At 38.9% G+C, this 18,699-nt stretch overlaps 1 non-coding gene across 1 annotated transcript; it reads right to left on the reverse strand.

The window, feature by feature from the left end:
• Window positions 1-2,612: 2,612 nt before the first annotated feature.
• On the reverse strand, window positions 2,613-2,717 carry LOC145629668 (small nucleolar RNA R71). The gene has a single exon (XR_014111826.1). It is a non-coding gene; the product is annotated as a small nucleolar RNA R71 (small nucleolar RNA).
• Between the last annotated feature and the right edge of the window lie 15,982 nt (window positions 2,718-18,699).

Below are 18,699 nucleotides of genomic sequence, written 5' to 3' on the forward strand. Positions count from 1 at the left end.
ATCTAATCTAAAAATTTGGTGATATGATCCGATATGGCTTAATATTGAAAATAATAATATAGTGAAAAAATTACTTTGTACTCCTCTATTAGGTAATAACTTAAAAACTTTTATCTACATCCGGTTTACACTAATATTAGTGTACGTCGAGTAATATAAGGATAACTTTAAACCAATTTAGGATAACTTTTTTCCCTATTTTGGGTAATTTTGAACTTAATATAATATATATATATATATATATATATATATATATATATAGAACAAGAAAAGTTTTATAAGGGTAATAAAATTACTTTGAATCAATAATAATTTAATTTTAGTCATTTGAAATGTGATTCTTTACCAATAAAGCGTTGATTATTTTTATTTCAATTGGGTTACTTTTATATATATTTGGGTAGCTTTTATTCATTTCAAAGGTATCTTTTGATCACATTAAGAGATCTTTATAATGAATGTACAATAATTATTGTCCACTCGATTTTTTTTAAAAGTTTGTGTAATAGCAAAACTATTTTTTTTATCCGTTTTGTATTAATTGCAACACTCCCTTATTTGATAACGGCAAATACAATTCATCCAAAATTGATTGAATACTTCAAATATTAGAAGAGGGAATATAATTAGATCAATTCAATTTAGAGATTTAAATTTATATTCTCAAATTTTTGTTAATCAAGTAGCATTTCATAAAATTTATTAAAAATGCGTGGTCATTTATATATTCAGAACTTTTGGTGAGCTGTCTAATTACTGTTTGCAACTTGCATTTAGAAAATTACACATGTACCACTCAATTATTACATGTAAAGATGCATGTAGCCCTTCACTGATACTTGAAAAAACGATTATGTACCAAAATTTTGGGAATTAACTGGGCACAACTTATTAGACTCCACCCACCCTTATTTTATTTTTACACTTTTTTATTATGTCATTCTAAGAATTAAATTAAATATGAAATATTTCCCAATAAGTATACTTCAAATTATAAAATTTCCTCTTAGAGCCCCGCCCTATAAGGTTATGTGTATTTCTGCTTATTTTAGATTATTTAATTAGATCAAATGAAATCTTAATTCATCTGTTGTGACATGATGTTTGACCAAAATTTGACCTTATATATATGTACGCTTATCTTTAAGGAAAAAATATATCAAACAGGTTAGATTCATAATAATTAGTATTTTACTAACATGAAATTTTCGTAAATTTTTCCTAAATGGAAGTAAAGATTACGATAAAGAACCACACATAAAACGACAAAATATGATTGGAACTTATATATTCTAATAAAATCAAATGTGAACTTAATTTTTCTAATCTGATATGAAATAAGCAAAAATAAGGTGAACTAATTTCCCTAAAACTTTGTGCAACATAATACTTTACTGTGATTATTATAAAATGAAGGGAATATTAAGAATAAAGTGAATTAAATAAACCTAAGTAGATAAAGACCGATGTAAGAATAATTACAGAATATGCTTCTATACGTTTAACAGATCGTACTTGTTGTATGCTATAGGCAGTCTCTTTGTTATTAATTTTTTTTTGGTGGAATGAGAGTACAGTTGTAACTCTATGTACCCCTACATCCGTCACTAATTTTCTTTTTTTTTCTTTTTTAATGTTATCCGCTACTGCGTATATGAAAGTATTGTAGGACTTTATGTATTATAAACGGAATTGCATGAAACATACTCATAAGCATCTAATAACCAAGATCATTGCATAACCCATAAAGAACACATAATTGTACATTTGAAGTGTGATCACGTGTGATCGAGCAAGAATAATGAGGAGATCTAGAACTCCAAACGTGATTCCTCTACATGGTTCACAGGCACAAAATTGAACTTTCACTAATGCTAGTTCGTCGTGATTGAACCCTTCAATCAACCTTCGATGGAGAGGAGAGAAACAAACTAACCACGAACCACCACCACCGTACCACCACCAACGTGCGCCACTAGGGGGCCCGGTTTCCATACCGTATGGACAGGGGAGGGGAGAGAGAGGGGCGTGCGTGAGAGAGATAGGTGATGAGGGGTGGAACTAGGTCGTTGAAATGACGCTGTTATCGGGGAATGACGTAGTTGTTTGCTATTGTTGTAAAGTCTATTTCACTTAATTTCGAAAATACAAAAAGATTTTTCTCTTTTGGCTAAATTTGAAGCCGTATTACTAATATTTTCCTTTGATTTTGTGTGTACAAGTCAACATGGGATAAGCCCCAAGGGTTATATTGAAGGAGTTGGGCACTCCGGGTGCATACAAGTGTGAGAGCGAGATTGCTCCATTATTGATCCCGGAAAGTGATTTTAAAATCAAGCCGGCAATGCTAACTTTGATTGAAAGGCAACAATATAGTGGAGGAATAAATGAAAGTCCCCTCAATCATCTTAAGGAGTTCGAGAAATATTGCAACACAATTAAGGTGAATGGAGTTGCTCAAGAATTCATAAGGCTCAAGCTATTTCCTTTCTTTCTAATTGGAAGGGCTCAAGAGTGGCTAAACAAGGAAGTGAAAACTAATTCTTTGAGAACTTGGGATGAAGTCACCAAAGAATTCCTTTCCCGTTTCTTCCCTCAAAAGAAAACGGCAGAGGCAAGAGCTTTGATTTAAGGTTTCAAGAAAAGGTCTAGTAAAAACTCTATGAAGCATGGGAGAGATACAAAGGGTATCAACGCGAGTGTCCTCACCATGGAATCCCCACTTACCTAATCATTCAAATTTTTTTATGGTGGTTTGAGTCCTCAAGGGAGGTCAAGTCTTGATGCCGGAGCCAGAGGCCCAATCATGAACAAGACCGAGGAGGAGGTTGTAGATATCATTGAGGATGTAGTTTTACACTACATGGAATGGCAAGATTGTGAGAAAGAGCCGATAAATAAGAGTAGCACTACGGGATGCTCGGTTGATCAACTCAATGCTATCAACAATTTGTCAACTCAAATTTCAAACTTAGGGAAGGAGGTAGTTTCTATCAAGGTTAAGCTCGAGAGTGCAACCTCACAAGCACCGACTCTTCCCTCCCAAATTAAGGGGAGAGATACACCTTCTTTCCCTAACACTCTTCCCTCTTCTTGTTGCATGGTTAGAGAATGTTGGTCTTGTGATACATGTGGAATGAATGATCATGATGCTTCAATTTGCCCTACTGTTCCTTCTGATGAATATGTTGGAAATTAGAATGAACATGTGAATTATATATGTTGCTAATAATAATGTTGGACCGAGATTTGATGTTCAAAGGAATGTTTAGAATAGGAATATCACAACCAAGGGAATTATGATAGTTATAACCAAAATAGTTGTTATAGAAACCATGGAATCCAAGGGATTTATGGTAACAATAACAACCATGGTTATAACGGTCAAAGTCATGGCCAAGGATATGGGGATCGTAACCAAGGTAATGGTAACCATAATCACGATTGTGGCCAAAATCAATGTAGAGGTAATTGGAGCAATCAAAGTAGGGGAAATCTTCAAACAAATGTTCAATGAGTTACCCCACTTGGATTTATTTCAAATACCCAAGGCCAAAGTGATAATTTTTATGATCAACCATTTTATTCTAGGAGTTTCTTGGAGGATGTCGCAGAGAAGCAAGCCAAATTGTTGAACACCTACATTTCCCTAAGTAATGAGAAGTTCAATGACATGTTGACTTACCATAAGGGGTTGGAGACCCAAATTTCTCAATTGGCTAGTGAGTTTAAGGAATTTACAAATCTTTCTTCTTTGACTTCACCAAGCTTAGATCCTAAGAGCCCTATAAATGCGATTGTGACTAGGAGTGGTAAGATCCTTGAGAGTGACGTTTCTAAGAAGAGAGATACTAAAGAGAGTCCTACTAAGAGTCAAATTGAGATTGAGGGAGATGAGAACCCTTTGGTTGAGGAAGGTGCTAAGGAACAAGTTGAGAAGTTAAAAGAGAAAGAAAAAGAAGTTTACAAGCCCAAGATCCCTTACCCCCAAAGTTTAAAAGGCACAAATTGGATGAGCAATTTGGGAAATATATAGAGATGCTTAGACAACTTCATCTTACTCTTACTTTCACCAATGTGATAGAACAAATGCCAAATTATGTAAAGTTCCTTAAGGAGATCTTCAGTGGAAAGAGGCCATGTGATGTGGCGGAAACGGTTAGCTTGACCGAGAATTGTAGTGCAATAATAATGAACAAAATTCCACCCAAGTTGAAGGATCCCGGAAACTTTTTTATCCCTTGTGCTATTTATAAAATGAAAATTGATAAAGCCTTGTGTGACTTAGGAGCTAGTGTTAGCATTATGCCATATTCGGTTTATCAAAGACTAGAGAAGGGAGTACTTTTACCTACCAACATTACCTTGCAATTAGCCAATAGATCAATTAGGATTCCAAGGGTAAGGTGGAGGATGTTCCCTTAAGGGTAGGAAAGTTCATCATTCTGGTAGATTTTGTGGTCCTTGACATAGATGAGGATTCCACAATTCCTATTATTCTTGGTAGACCATATCTTGTTACTTTTAGTGCTTTGATTAATGTCAAAAGTGAGAGGATTAAGGGCTCAAACTAATTGCAATCAACCCACAACAATGAAGAACATGCAAGCACAACAACTAAGAACAACCATGAAGAAATTAAAGCAAATAAAAAGGAGACAAAGTTACCGTGGGAAAACCCGAGAACCGGGAGAAAAACCCACCTTGCACTATGGAGTAGTATTGATGATGAATGAATCAAGATTACAAGCATGATTCTTATAGAATTCCAATGGTCCGCACAAAACCTCTCATAAACCCTCTCTTAGTGTTTAAAGTTTGTGAATACTTGGGGAAGAAGCTAAGAAATATATATATATAGATTAGAAGAATAAAGATGATCCAAGGGCTAGCAATTAAACAAGAAGCACGGGCTGAAATCGAGCCGTCGAAACAGAACAGCAGGGGGTTCGGCCGAACCTACCCTGTGTTCGGCCGAACTTGAGGTGGTTCGGTCAAAGCCCCTTTGGTTCGGTCACTCCTCCAAATTTGCAAATTTTTCACAACTCTCTGCCCTAAGGTTCGACCGAACCTCAGAGATGCTTGAACTATGTTCGGTCGAACTTCCTTCAACAAGCTTCCTCTTTAATTCTTCCTTATGCCTCCATATATTGATGCATCTCCACATTAATCCTAACAATCTCCCACTTGGAGATAGGATCAATAATGCATGCACCAAAGACTTCCATATATACACTCCTTCCTCAAAAAACACTCAACACATTCATCAAAGCAATTTTTTCACCATAGCGCAAAACTCCATCAAGTTAATGATGGAGTCCAATTGAGGTCCTACACAACTTCAATTTGTCATTAGAGACAACCTTAGTGAGCATATCCGCCGGATTCTTTGAACCGGCAATCTTCCTCAAACACATCGTGCCATCCTTAACCAAACTCCTAGTGTAGTGACATCGTCTCTTGATGTGTTTAGTGCGATAATGAAACATAGGATTCTTAGCCAATTGAACCGCACATTAGCTAACACTATACAACACACAACCATCTTGTTTCATGCCCATTTCTTCAAGAAAACCCTTCAACCATTTCATCTCTTTTCCCGCTTCCGACATAGCCACATACTTGGCTTCCGTCGTAGACATAGAGACACACTTTTGGAGCTTGCTCATCCAACTAATGGCCGTACCACCAATAGTGTACACATAGCCCAAAGTGCTTTTGATTGAATCATAACATCCACCAAAATCGGCATTAACAAAACCTTCCAAAACAACTCCATTTCTTCCAAACCAAAGAGCCATACTTGAAGTACCCAACAAATACCTCAATAGCCACTTCACGGCTTCCCAATGTCTCTCACCCGGATTTGACATGAAACTACTCACAACTCCCACTGCGTGAGAAATATCGGGCCTCGTGCAAATCATAGCATACATCATGCTACCAACGGCCGAAGCATAAGGAACAATGGCCATTTTGTCCTTCTCTTCCCTTGTCTTTGGGCAATCCTCCTTTGTCAACTTGAGCTCACTTGAAAGAGGTGAGCTTCGAGGCTTAGCATCCATCATGTTAAATCTTTTTAGCACCTTCTTGACATACTCCTCTTGAGATAACTTCAACACACCCGTTGAGCTATCTCTAGAAATTCTCATGCCAAGTATTTGCTTGGCCTCACCCAAATCTTTCATCTCAAATCTTCTAGACAACTTCTTTTTCAATCCATTGACAATTTGCATACTAGTTCCCGCAATCAACATATCATCAACATACAAAAGTAAATAGATATAGCCATTGTCATACCTTTGAAAGTAGCAACAATGATCACCTTCCGCTCTCACGAAACCATTGCCTAGCATGAAATTGTCAAATTTCTTGTACCATTGTCTCGGAGCTTGTTTCAACCCATATAGACTCCGTTTGAGCTTGCACACCAAGTTCTCTTGACCCGGAATTTGAAACCCTTCCGGTTGCTTCATGTAGATTTCTTCCTCCAAATCACCATGTAAAAACGCGGTTTTTACATCCATTTGCTCAAGAAATAAGTTCTCCGAAACCACTATAGCCAACAAGATTCTTATAGTGGTCAACTTCACAACCGGAGCAAAGATCTCATGATAATCAATGCCCTCCTTTTGTGAAAAACCTTTCACCACAAGTCTTGCCTTGTACCGAATTGTACCATCCGGTTCTTCTTTCTTTCGAAATATCCACTTGTACAAAAGTGCTCTCTTGCCCTTAGGCAATTCAACCAACACCCAAGTGTTGTTTTTCTCCAATGAAGACATCTCATCTTCCATTGCTTGCTCCCACTTCAACGAGTCACCCATGCCCATTGCCTCTTGATAACATTCCGGTTCACCGGAATCCGTCAACAACAAATAATGCAAGGATGGAGAATATCGGTTTGGTGGCTTGATTGGTCTTGATGATCTTCTCACCGTTGCTGGTGTAGAAATCTCTCCTTGAACCACAACGGGCTCACCCATAACTACTCGTTCATCCATCTCGAAATGATCATCATCATCCGAATCACTAGAATCCGAATCCACCGGGACATGAGCACCATGTTGAGGAGATGCTTGTTGAATTGGCACCTCAACTTCTACTTGTTCAACCTCCTTACCACTTTTAAATTCACCATCTAGCTCAACATAATTCCACTTATCTCCTATTGATTCTCTCTCCACGGATTTTCCACCAAAGTTGTCCTTATACAAGGAACTCTCATCAAAAGTGATGTCACAATGCCTAACAATCTTTCGATTCTTAGGATCCCACAATCTATAACCGTATTTCTCACATCCATACCCGATGAAGTAACATTTGATGGCCTTTGGGTCTAGCTTATCTCTCTTCTCGGATTGCAAATAGGCCACACAACCAAAGGTCTTCAAGTGAGTGTAGGACACCTCCTTACCACTCCACTTCTCCTCCGGTATCTTGAAGTCCAAGGGCACCGAAGGTCCACGGTTTATCAAGTAAGCCGCGGTACTAACGGCATCCGCCCAAAAACATTTTGGGAGGCCCGCAAACAACCTCATACACCTTGCCCTCTCAAGTAAAGTCCTATTCATCCGCTCCGCTACCCCGTTTTGGCGAGGTTTACCGGGAATGGTCCTCTCCAAAACAATGCCATGCTCCTTACAAATGTTTTTGTAAGCTTCCAACTCATACTCTCCTCCATTGTCGGACTTGATTGACTTAATCTTCTTGCCCGAAACATTTTCAACCTCCGCCTTCCAAGTTTTGAACTTCTCATTCACTTCCGACTTGTGCTTCATGAAATATACCCATACTTTCTGGGTTGAATCATCAATGAAAGTGACAAAATAGTGAGAACCACCAAGGGACTTGATGGGGTATGGGCCCCAAACATTCGTGTGCACAAGTTCTAGCTTCTCCTTCTTCAAGGACCGTTTGGTTTTTGTGAAAGACACCTTCTTTTGCTTCCCAAAAACACATGTCTCACAAAATTGCATGTCGATTGATTTCAACCCCGACAACTTACCCTTTGAAGCTAGAAATTTCATCCCTTTCTCACTCATGTGACCAAGCCGAGTATGTCAAAGCTTAGTCTCATCATTTGCGGTTGTAGCAATCATGCTTTTACACCCTAAGTTAGTGTAAAAAGTACCGGTCTTCATGCCCCGAGCCACCACCATAGCTCCATTTGACACCTTCCAAGTACCTTCACCAAACATGGTTATGAAACCGCTTGAGTCTAGTTGACCCACCGAAATCAAATTCTTCCTTAGCTTAGGTATGTACCTAACATCTTCAAGCTTTCATGAGCTCCCACTTGAAGTCTTGATCATAACATCTCCCTTCCCCACAATCTCCAACGGTTCATCATCCGCAAGGTACACCTTTCCAAACTTACCACTCTTGAAGTTTTGAAAAATCTCCTTACATGGAGAAGAATGAAATGAAGCTCCCGAATCAAGGATCCAAGACTCAATGGGACTATCAACGCTCAAGATCAATGCATCACCAAGTTCATCACTTGATGCCAAGCTAACCGATGAACTAGCATCATCGTGGTTCTTGTGGTTTGAACCACCCTTTTTCTTGGGATTAGGACAATCCCTCTTAGTATGTCCCTTCACACCACAACCCCAACACACAATGTTCACCTTTCCTTTCGACTTACTCCTCCCTCTAGACTTCGATCTTCCCCTTTGAGCACCTCTTTGTTGTCTTCCACGTCCCCTAACTTCACTAGAATATGCACCACCCGATGACTCACCCGAGTTCTTCCTTCTCAAGCTCTCACTCAAGATTAAGTCTCTCACATCATCATATTTCAACTTCGTATTCCCGGAGGAGTTGCTAATGGAGGCTACAACGGTATCCCAACTTCTAGGCAACGATAACAACAAAATCAAGGCCTTCACTTCATCATCAAATTTGATCTCAACCGAAGCTAGTTAAGAGATTATCGAATTGAATTCATTTATGTGTTCCGGGGCGGAACCACTATCATTCATCTCAATTTCAAAAAAATGACGCATCAAGAACACCTTGTTCATAGCCGATGGTTTCTCATACATATTGGTCAATGCTTTGATCACACCAAGAGCTTGTCTATCCAATATTTTCCACAATTCTTCCTTCATCCCCGATGATTTACTAAAGAGAGTCAAAAATAGGTTCTTTTGATACAAATAGTCCTCCATTTGCATCTTCCAAAACCCAAAGTCTTTCCCATCAAACTTCTCAATTTTTAACTTGTCTTCCTCCATTGCAAATCAAACACACAAAGTTCACAATAGGTTTTCAACAACAAAGAATGCAACTTGACACCCAAGATTCAATCTTTGAATACCTAAAGACTCAAACTTTGTAACTCAATCACAAATTCAAGTTCAACACAACCCAAAATCACTTGAAAGGATTAAGGGCTCAAACTAATTGCAATCAACCCACAACAATGAAGAACATGTAAGCACAACAACTAAGAACAACCATGAAGAAATTAAAGCAAATAAAAGGGAGACAAAGTTACTGTGGGAAAACCCGAGAACCGGGAGAAAAAACCCACCTTGCACTATGGAGTAGTATTGATGATGAATGAATCAAGATTACAAGCATGAATTGTATAGAATTCCAATGCTCCTCACAAAACCTCTCATAAACCCTCTTTTAGTGTTTAAAGTTTGTGAATACTTGGGGAAGAAGCTAAGAAAAATATATATATATAGATTAGGAGAATAAAGATGATCCAAGGGCTAGCAATTAAACAAGAAGCACGGGCTGAAATCGAGCCGTCGGAACAGAACAGCAGGGGGTTCGGCTGAACCTACCCTGTGTTCGGCCGAACTTGAGGTGGTTCGGTCGAACCCCTTTTGGTTCGGTCACTCCTCCAAATTTGCAAATTTTTCACAACTCTCTGCCCCAAGGTTCGACCGAACCTCAGAGATGCTTGAACTATGTTCGGTCGAACTTCTTTCAACAAGCTTCCTCTTTGATTCTTCCTTATTCCTCCATAAATTGATGCATCTCCACACTAATCCTAACAAAAAGTACTAAGATTTCACTTAAAATTTGAGATGAGGGAATCGAATTTGATTTGAATAAAAGTATGTGACGAGTGTCATTTATGACACTCATAGGGTAGTCTTTTAGGATGATTTCATCCCTTTCTCATGCTTTCTTATCTTATTTTTGGTCCTTTTTCCTTTAGTTCATTTCTTTCTTTATTTCTTTATGTTTTTCGTGTTTTCTTCGTGTTTTCATTTTATTTGGCCTTGTTTCCCTTTTACTCCTTTCCTTTGTTTGCTCTTGTAGGTACCTAAGAGTTGTCTTTGCAAAGGGATCAAGATGAGCTATATTGACTAAGCAAGGAGGAAGCATTCTGATAAAAGAGAGCTTGGAGAGGGCTTAGAGAGGCCTCAGAGAGGGCATCCCCTCTCGCCAGGTTGCCGCGGGCGCGGGTCCTTAAGGGCGCGGGCACGGGCTCGATTGCACCAAATTAGCCAAATTCGACCAGGAACTCTCCGCGATCTGGCCGCGGGCTCCCCGCGGGTGCGGGTAGATTGGAGATAGCGCTCCAGATTAGAGAGACCGTGGCCCTCTAATTACTCTTTGGGAGCAGGAGATTCACCGCGCCCTTGCCGCGGGCGCAGTGGCTTTTGCCGCGGGCGCGGGTGTTGCCCAGATAGCCCGCGGAGTTTGTTATGGGTTCCATACCCATTTCCCCGTGGGCGCGGGATTTCTTAGAGAGGGTGCGGGAATCCTGTTTTCCTTCTTTGCCTATAAATACACTTGTAATTCCTTTTTAAAAACTAAGTTTTAGATAATTTTCATTAGCTTAGTTTTAGAGAGAGAAGTTAGAGAGAAGTTCTTGGATTTGGATTTGTATTTCAACATTGATTCAATTGTGCTTGGATTTCTTCATCTTCAATCATTAATATTAGTGAGAATCTCTTCTTTTAGTTCATCTCTTTACTTGTTTTTTTTTATTCAAGGGATTTTTCCAGTAAGGTCCCGCGGTCTCTTTGCAGTCTTACCGCGGCCGCGAGCGATTCGCCGCGGGCGCGGGCGATTCACCGCGGACGCAGGGAAGTCGGGAGAGGGCGCGGCTTGCTGGGTTACAAGGGGGCCAATTTTGCTCCTCTCTCTCTCTCCTCTCTTATTTTTCAATTCCCCCTTATTTTTCCCCTTTCTCTCTCTTCCTCCTCTCCAACCCTAACCCCCAAATCATATTTCTCACACAAATTCATCCTTGTTTTCACTCAATTTTCCATCACAATTTCCTTCATACTCCATTTTCATCAAGATTAGTCTATTTTCTCGTGGTTTTTCGTAAAATTCGAGTCCTTTAATCTTGGTATATTTCTAACCTTTGTTTTATTTTTGTCAATTTCAATTGATTATTATACATTGGTTTTGGTTTGCCTTGATTAAGCATGACTATGATGTTTTTGGTAGTTTGTATGGTGATTTTGAAATTATTTTGAGTGATTTGTGTTTATTTTTGTGATGGATTGTTAATGTTGTTGGTTGTTGTTTTGATTTTTGGTTGTTTTGTTGCTTGTAACAGGTACTTTGTAGTTTGTAGTGGTTTTGGGTGGTATTGTGAAGGTGGTTTGAAAAATTGGTGGTAGTGTTGGTGTTTATTTTGGGTGAATGTGTAGTTTTTTGTGTTGGTTGAGCTTGTGACTATGGATTTGTTAAGGAAAGTTAAGAGTAGCAAGAAAAGTTCAAACCAATCCCCCGGCCAATCCTCCCAAGGCCAATCCTCTCGTAGCTAACCTTTAAACATCGAACCTCCTCACAACCAAACTACTCAAGATGATACCTCACCTCCTCCTTTACCTCCTCTCAAATTTCATAATCGGTCTAAACATGTCCCTATCTATAACAAAATGAAATCTCGGAAATATAGACCTACCCGCAACTATCTTCCCGATGATATGGTCAAATTAGGAGTTGATGCCGATCTTGACATCTTACTCCATAACCTTGGTTTGGATGAGTTTGTAAAGTCATCTCCGCGAACCTAGCTATTTGGAATCGTGCATTGAGTTTTTCTCCACCTTTGAGTATAATAGGGCGGGGGATACCGACTATATCATCTCTTTCCAACTATTCAATTTCAAGCATACCATGAAGCTTGCCGAATTCAATAAAGCCCTTGGCTTCAACCCCAATACTGATATCTATGAGCCATTGGTTGCCCTTCTCAAGTCCTATTACAATGAGGTTTCATGGTGGAGAGCCATTGCTAAAAAGAAGGTATTTGACTCTAAAAATTCACTAGCTACTGAGATCATTCACCCAGCTCTTAGAATTCTTCATCGGGTTCTTGGCTATGCCGTGTTTAATAAGCAAGATCTTGGGAAACTTTCGAGGGAGGAGATCTTAGTTCTTTGGATGGCTACAAGGCCGGATTTGGGGCCAAGGTTTCATTTTGGGTATATTTTCATGAATTTTTGTCAAGTAATCATTAATGGGAAGAAAACGGGTGAGATACATTGTGGTGGTATGGTTACTAGATTGGTTCATTATTTCAAGCAAGAACGTTTCTTGAGGTCATGCACTCCAGTTAGAGGGAGTGAAGAGATGTATCTAGATTTGAAGAAACTTAACAATTTTCACTTAATTACTAGAACTAAGAGAGACGATGTTTATTCTTAGCTAGTGCATAATATGCACCACTGTTTACTCCCAAACCTGGCTTCCACCTCAATTACTCGAGAGGAAAGGATTGTTTGGAGGATTCCTATGGATGATGGGAGAGTTGGGATGATATGGAGGAGGATGATGATGATGTGAATGATGGTGACGATGATGATGATAATGGAGAAGGTGGGGGAAGGAGAAGGAGAAACAGGAGATGAAGAATAAGTAGAAGAAGAAGAAGAAGAAGAAGAAGAAGAAGAAGAACAACAACAATTTCAACATGAACAACAACGACAACCGCAACAAAGAAGAAGAAGAAGACAACAACATCAACAAAATGACTACCAAGGAGATGCCTATCTCCGTGAGATGGAGGCTATGCGTGAGCATATGGAGCGCATGTAATTGAGCATGCAAGGTATGTATTCCAACCATCAAACCTTGTCTTTTCAAACTAGCGCCCTATATGACGCTAGTGTGCGTAGGGGGAAGGTCGCTCCTCCGGTGAACTACTCATATGTGCCGCCCCAATGATAAATTGTAATTTATACGATTTTAGAGTCATTTCGAACCTTGTTTACTTGGTATATTGGCATTTTGGTTCACTTTTACTCTATTTTTGTTCAACTTTTGTGTATCCCTTGCTTCACGGGTTGTTAGTGTTTTTTTTTGGGTTTTTAGGTTCAAAGACGACCATTTGAGGCATTTGGATGATAAACCGAGGTTAGAAGCCGAAACAATGGAGCAAAACTGAAGAAAAGTAAAGATAAAGGCCTTAGAGAGTCTGCACGGACGTGCAAAGTATGTCACGTCCGTGCAGAAGTGTTCCAGCACGAATAGAAGCTACTGCCCACTGCTTTCAAGGCCTGCACGTTCGTGCAGAGCTCAGCACGTCCGTGGAGGTTATTCTTCACGTCTGTGCCTGATCCTGCACGTCCGTGTAGGTTGCTCAGCCCAAATCAGTTTCAAAACTGATTCTACTGAACAAGGCCTGCACGTCAGTGCCATATTAAGCTCAACTAATTAACACCCAACAATTACCAAATTAACACATGCAACAAGTAATTAATGACTACATTGAGTGTTTTACCCAAACCCTAGAAAATTAGACTACTCACGATCCATAGAGATTAAAGCAATTAAGGATTTCAAGTAACTCATGAACAAGAATTAACTAAAGATTAAGCAAAATAACAATCTAAGTATACAAGAATTAAGCAAGATAATTAACAATCAAGCAATTAAAATGGAAGAGAAGAGTGAGAAAATGTTACTAGAAGCTTCAACTTGAATATCAATGGTGGAACTTGTCTTCTACAATGATTGAGAATGAAATTTCCAAGCTAATAATTATAATCTAACTAATGATTTGAGAATATTTGTGTTTCTACAATTGCAAACTAAGAGGAAGCACTAAAAACTTGGATGCCGTACAAATGAGCTCAAAGGGTTATTTATAAAGACCCCCAAATAAAAAGGACGGAGAAAACAAGAGTCGGGCACGGCTGCAGGTTAGCATGGACGTGCAGCTATACCTGCACGGACGTGCTGAGGTTGGCACGGGCGTGCACCTGGGAGGCAGAAGGTACTGTTTTAGTCAGGGCATCCTGCATGGACGTGCCAAATATGGCACGGACGTGCAGGCCTTGTTCAGTAGAATCAGTTTTGAAACTGATTTAGGCTGAGCAACCTGCACGGACGTGCTGAGCTCTGCACGGACGTGCAGGCCTTGAAAGTAGTGGGAAGTAGCTTCTGGTCGTGCTGGAACACTTCTGCACGGACGTGCCATACTTTGCACGTCCGTGCAGACTCTTTAAGGCCTTTATCTTCACTTTTCTTCGGTTTTGCACCATTGTTTCGGCTTCTAACCTCGGTTTATCATCCAAATGCCTCAAATGGTCGTCTTTGAACCTAAAAACCCAACAAAAACACTAACAACCCGTGAAGCAAGGGATACACAAAAGTTGAACAAAAATAGAGTAAAAGTGAACCAAAATGCCAATATACCAAGTAAACAAGGTTCAAAATCACTCTAAAATCGTATCAAATAACAAAATGCCGCCCCTAGTGGCCAATAGTTTCCCCCTTGGTTGTTTGATTCCCTTTTTGTTTCCTACCTTTTAGCTTTGCATGTTTTTGGGCATCGCGGTCGATGCCCTTATTTTGTGAGGGGGGAATCAAAAAGGATGTTTTAAGGTAGGTTTTGGAGGAGGCACCTAGGAATCATGGGGATGTGTTTGAAAAGGCTTTGGTGGATTTTTATTGCTTCGCTCTTGGTAGTCTAGTTGGTATGATGTTTGTCTTGTTGTCTTGATATTGATGATGATGTTTTGAGGTTTCTTTCAATGATGATGATGGTTTCTCTAGGTTTTTGTATATAGTTTTCGAGTAAGCTTTCTTTTGTTTGCTTTTGTTTGGAAGTTACTAACAATTTCATTTTGTATATAGACCTTTTCTTTTTCTCACCTTGCTCGTAGCTTATGATTTGGTCTTCGAAGCTTCTTAAAGGAAGTCGTTCTTGCCCCTTGTTTATTGTAGCATAGCTTGGATGCTTGGTGAGACCTTTCTTGTTTGATCTCTTTTCTTTTATTCCTTTACTTTTCCTGGTTGCTTAGATTAGGATTAGTTTTAGGGGAGTTGAACGGTTCGAGGATGTATGATTATAACACCTAGTGTGTTTGGGGTCTTTAGCGACATGGCCATTTGACCACTTATATGTCGATTGGGAAATACGTGTTATGATAGCATCTTTGTCCTTTTCATTGTTCTCCTACTTTTCCTTTATCTTTGCTTTCCTTCTTTTATTCTCTTTTCTTTTCTTTTTGTTCTTGGTTTTGTACATAGCTTTTGAAGGCATTATTTTTCCCTCTATCTATTTTAACTTGGACTTGTAAACAATGGACTTTTGCTTTTGAATAATAATCTTTCTAGGTGGTCATGGTATGCAAGGAATGAGATTACGTTTGGTTGATTCTAGGATAAAGCATGATAAGGTAGTTGTCTAGAACTAGGGGGATCATGAAGCCGGATTCTACTTGTTTGTGGCATGTTGGTAGTTGCTCCCTATCTTCGACTTGACAAACTTAGTGAGTTTTTGCTACAACCATGTGAGATTCATAGTTTTTTAAGCTTTCAACATATTCTTGCATGAGCGGCGTGGATCCTTGACTTTCACAAACCTAATCTAGAATCTTAACGTATGATTCCTAAGACCGAGACCGAACCACCTAGGGAGGACAAAGGCATCTTTTCGGGGAGGTATTTTTTCTTTTTCTAGGATAGTGTCCTTACTTTTGGTTTTTGGGATACATTTGCCTACTTGATAGCCCTTTGAGCCTTTTTCCCATCTTTTCCAGCCACATCTTTAGATCTTGAGCATTTTGTTTCATTTTCAATTTCATTTTTGGTTTTTGTGAAGCAATGGTCATTATTGTTGAAAATTGTGGTCTATAAGTTTGGAACTTGGTTCAAGTTTATGAGCAAGTTTGTGTTGTATATACATTGTGAATAATGGCAAATGTCTAGTGAAAAGCCGTCCCAATTCAAAAAGGCAAGGACAAAATAAATGCAAGTTTGAAAATAAAAGCCGTCCAAAGTTAAAAGAGGCGAGGACAAGCACTACTAAAGAAAGAAAACAAAAGAGAAAACAAAAAAAAAAGTGAAAATTGCAAAAATGCAAAAAAAATATTTTTCTATGAGTACTCTTCCTTTTTGAGCATTGAGGACAATGCTCCATTTAAGCTTGGGGGGAAGCGTTCTCATGCATTTTGTGTATATGTTTGTGATCTTAGCTTTGAATAAGCTTGGGGGTGTTGGTATTTTTGTTTGGTGATTGCGTAGTTATGGTGTAAAGAAATACGCAATCTTTGCTTCACAATTTAGGTTAACAACCAAATTATTAATTTAGCTTACCTTAACCCTTTTTGCCTTACGTTACAACCTTTGGGAAGACCTTTTGACCTAGGGGTTGAGTCATTCATCGGTGGATGGAATCATGGGTTATAGCCTAAGGAAAGGGGATGCGAAGTCAAGATGTCGAGTAGCCAAAAATTTGATCTTTTTCCGATTCCTTCGCAGAATCTATGAAACGCTCACTAAGGGGAGATATGAGTTTAGTAGGGGGAACACGGTAAGATCTTTAGGGATGAGAGTGGAGTGTGACAACTAGTTCCGATGCTTAGCATATTTATGTTTCAATCAACCTTAGATATCTTATAACGTGCATACCATGATTAACCTTAGAAATGTTGTTTTTCATTTGAATTATAGTCACTTTGTAAAGTCCATTTCACAAAGATTTTTGAAATTGTTGATTTTCAAACTTTGCTCTTTATTCTTGTATTTTGCCTCATTTATGCTTCTTTTGTTTTGCTTAATAAGATTTATAGGTTATCTCTAGGAAACCTTTATGAGAGTATCACTCGTCCTCTAGGGCGATCTAGGTGTTTAAATGGCTTGTCTTTTGTTGCTAAAATTGACCGTGATTCCTACGAAAGTGAGTTATTGTATATTCTCACCTCCTTCTTATTCTTTTTATTTTGAATAAGCCCTTCTTTTTCCTTTTTAGCCTTTGTTTTGCTCGGGACGAGCAAAAGTCTAGGTTGGGGGAATTTGTTGAGTGTCATTAATGGCACTCATAGGGTAGTCTTTTAGGATGATTTCATCCCTTTTTCATGCTTTCTTATCTTATTTTTGGTCCTTCTTCCTTTAATTCCTTTCTTTCTTTCTTTCTTTGTGTTTTTCGTTTTTTCTTTTTGTTTTCCTTTTATTTGGCCCTTTTTCCCTTTTACTCCTTTCCTTTGTTTGCTCTTGTAGGTACCTAGGAGTTGTCTTTGCAAAGGGATCAAGATGAGCTATATTGACTTAGCAAGGAGGAAGCATTCTGCTCAGAGAGGGCTAGGAGAGGCCATCAGCTCTAGCAAGGTTGTCGCGGGCACGGATCCTGAAGGTTGCGGGCGCGGGCTCGATTGCACTAAATTTTCCAAATTCGACCAGGAACTCTCCGTGGTCTGGCGGTGGGCTCCGCACTGGCGCGGGTAGATTGGAGAGAGCGCTCTGGATTAGAGAGACCGCAACCCTCTGATTACTCTTAAGGAGCAGGAGATTCACCGCGCCCTTGCCGCGGGCGCAGTGGATTTTTTCGCAAGCGCGGGTGTTGCCCAGACAGCCCGCGGAGTTTTATATGGGTTCCGTACCAATTTCCCCGCGGGCGCGAGATTTCTTAGAGAGGGCGCGGGAATCCTGTTTTCCTTCTTTGCCTATAATTACACTTGTAATTCCTTTTTGAAAACTAACTTTTAGATAATTTTCATTAGCTTAGTTTTAGAGAGAGAAGTTAGAGAAAAGTTCTTGGATTTGGACTTGTATTTCAACATTGTTTAAATTGTGCTTGGATTTCTTCATCTTCAATCATTAATATTAGTACGAATCTCTTATTTTAGTTCATCTCTTTACTTGTTTGTTCACTACTACAAAAAAGGGATTAGAGAACGGTCAAAATAGGTCTTATAGAACGCCTTAGAACCGTTCTTCTGCTTTGCGATGTGTAAAGTTTATAGAACGGGTGAAAGAGGCGATCTGTATGCAAAGTAAAAGAGAACGGTTATGTAGGACAACTGTTCTCTTTTCCCTCCCAAATAACGCTTACAAATTCATGGGAAAAGAGAACGATTCTTACACACAACAATTCTCTTTTCTTATTTTTTTATTTAAAAAAAATTAATTACCACCTGCAAATCTGCATATCTAAAAAAGACTGGTATTCAAATTCCACATGAAAAGTTGAAAACTGAATTAAACAAAAATTGTAGTGCTCCTAGACTCGTAGTAGATATGCAATTGTGAAATACGAAACTTAATATATACTCATCTTATTAATTTATTACAATATCTATTGGTACAATTTAAATGAAAAATAATAAAGGAGAAATTTGAGAACTAAAATAATGTATTTGAGAAGATTTGTGAGAAATTCCTTGTTCTTCCTTACATATGTCTGCATCAAAAAGAAAACAACATGAGAAAATCAAGCTGAATAATCAATTCTGTAATATGAATAACTATAACAATTGAATA

This window comes from Chenopodium album, chromosome 4, assembly GCF_948465745.1.
Source record: "Chenopodium album chromosome 4, dcCheAlbu1.1, whole genome shotgun sequence".
NCBI classification, from domain to species: domain Eukaryota; kingdom Viridiplantae; phylum Streptophyta; class Magnoliopsida; order Caryophyllales; family Amaranthaceae; genus Chenopodium; species Chenopodium album.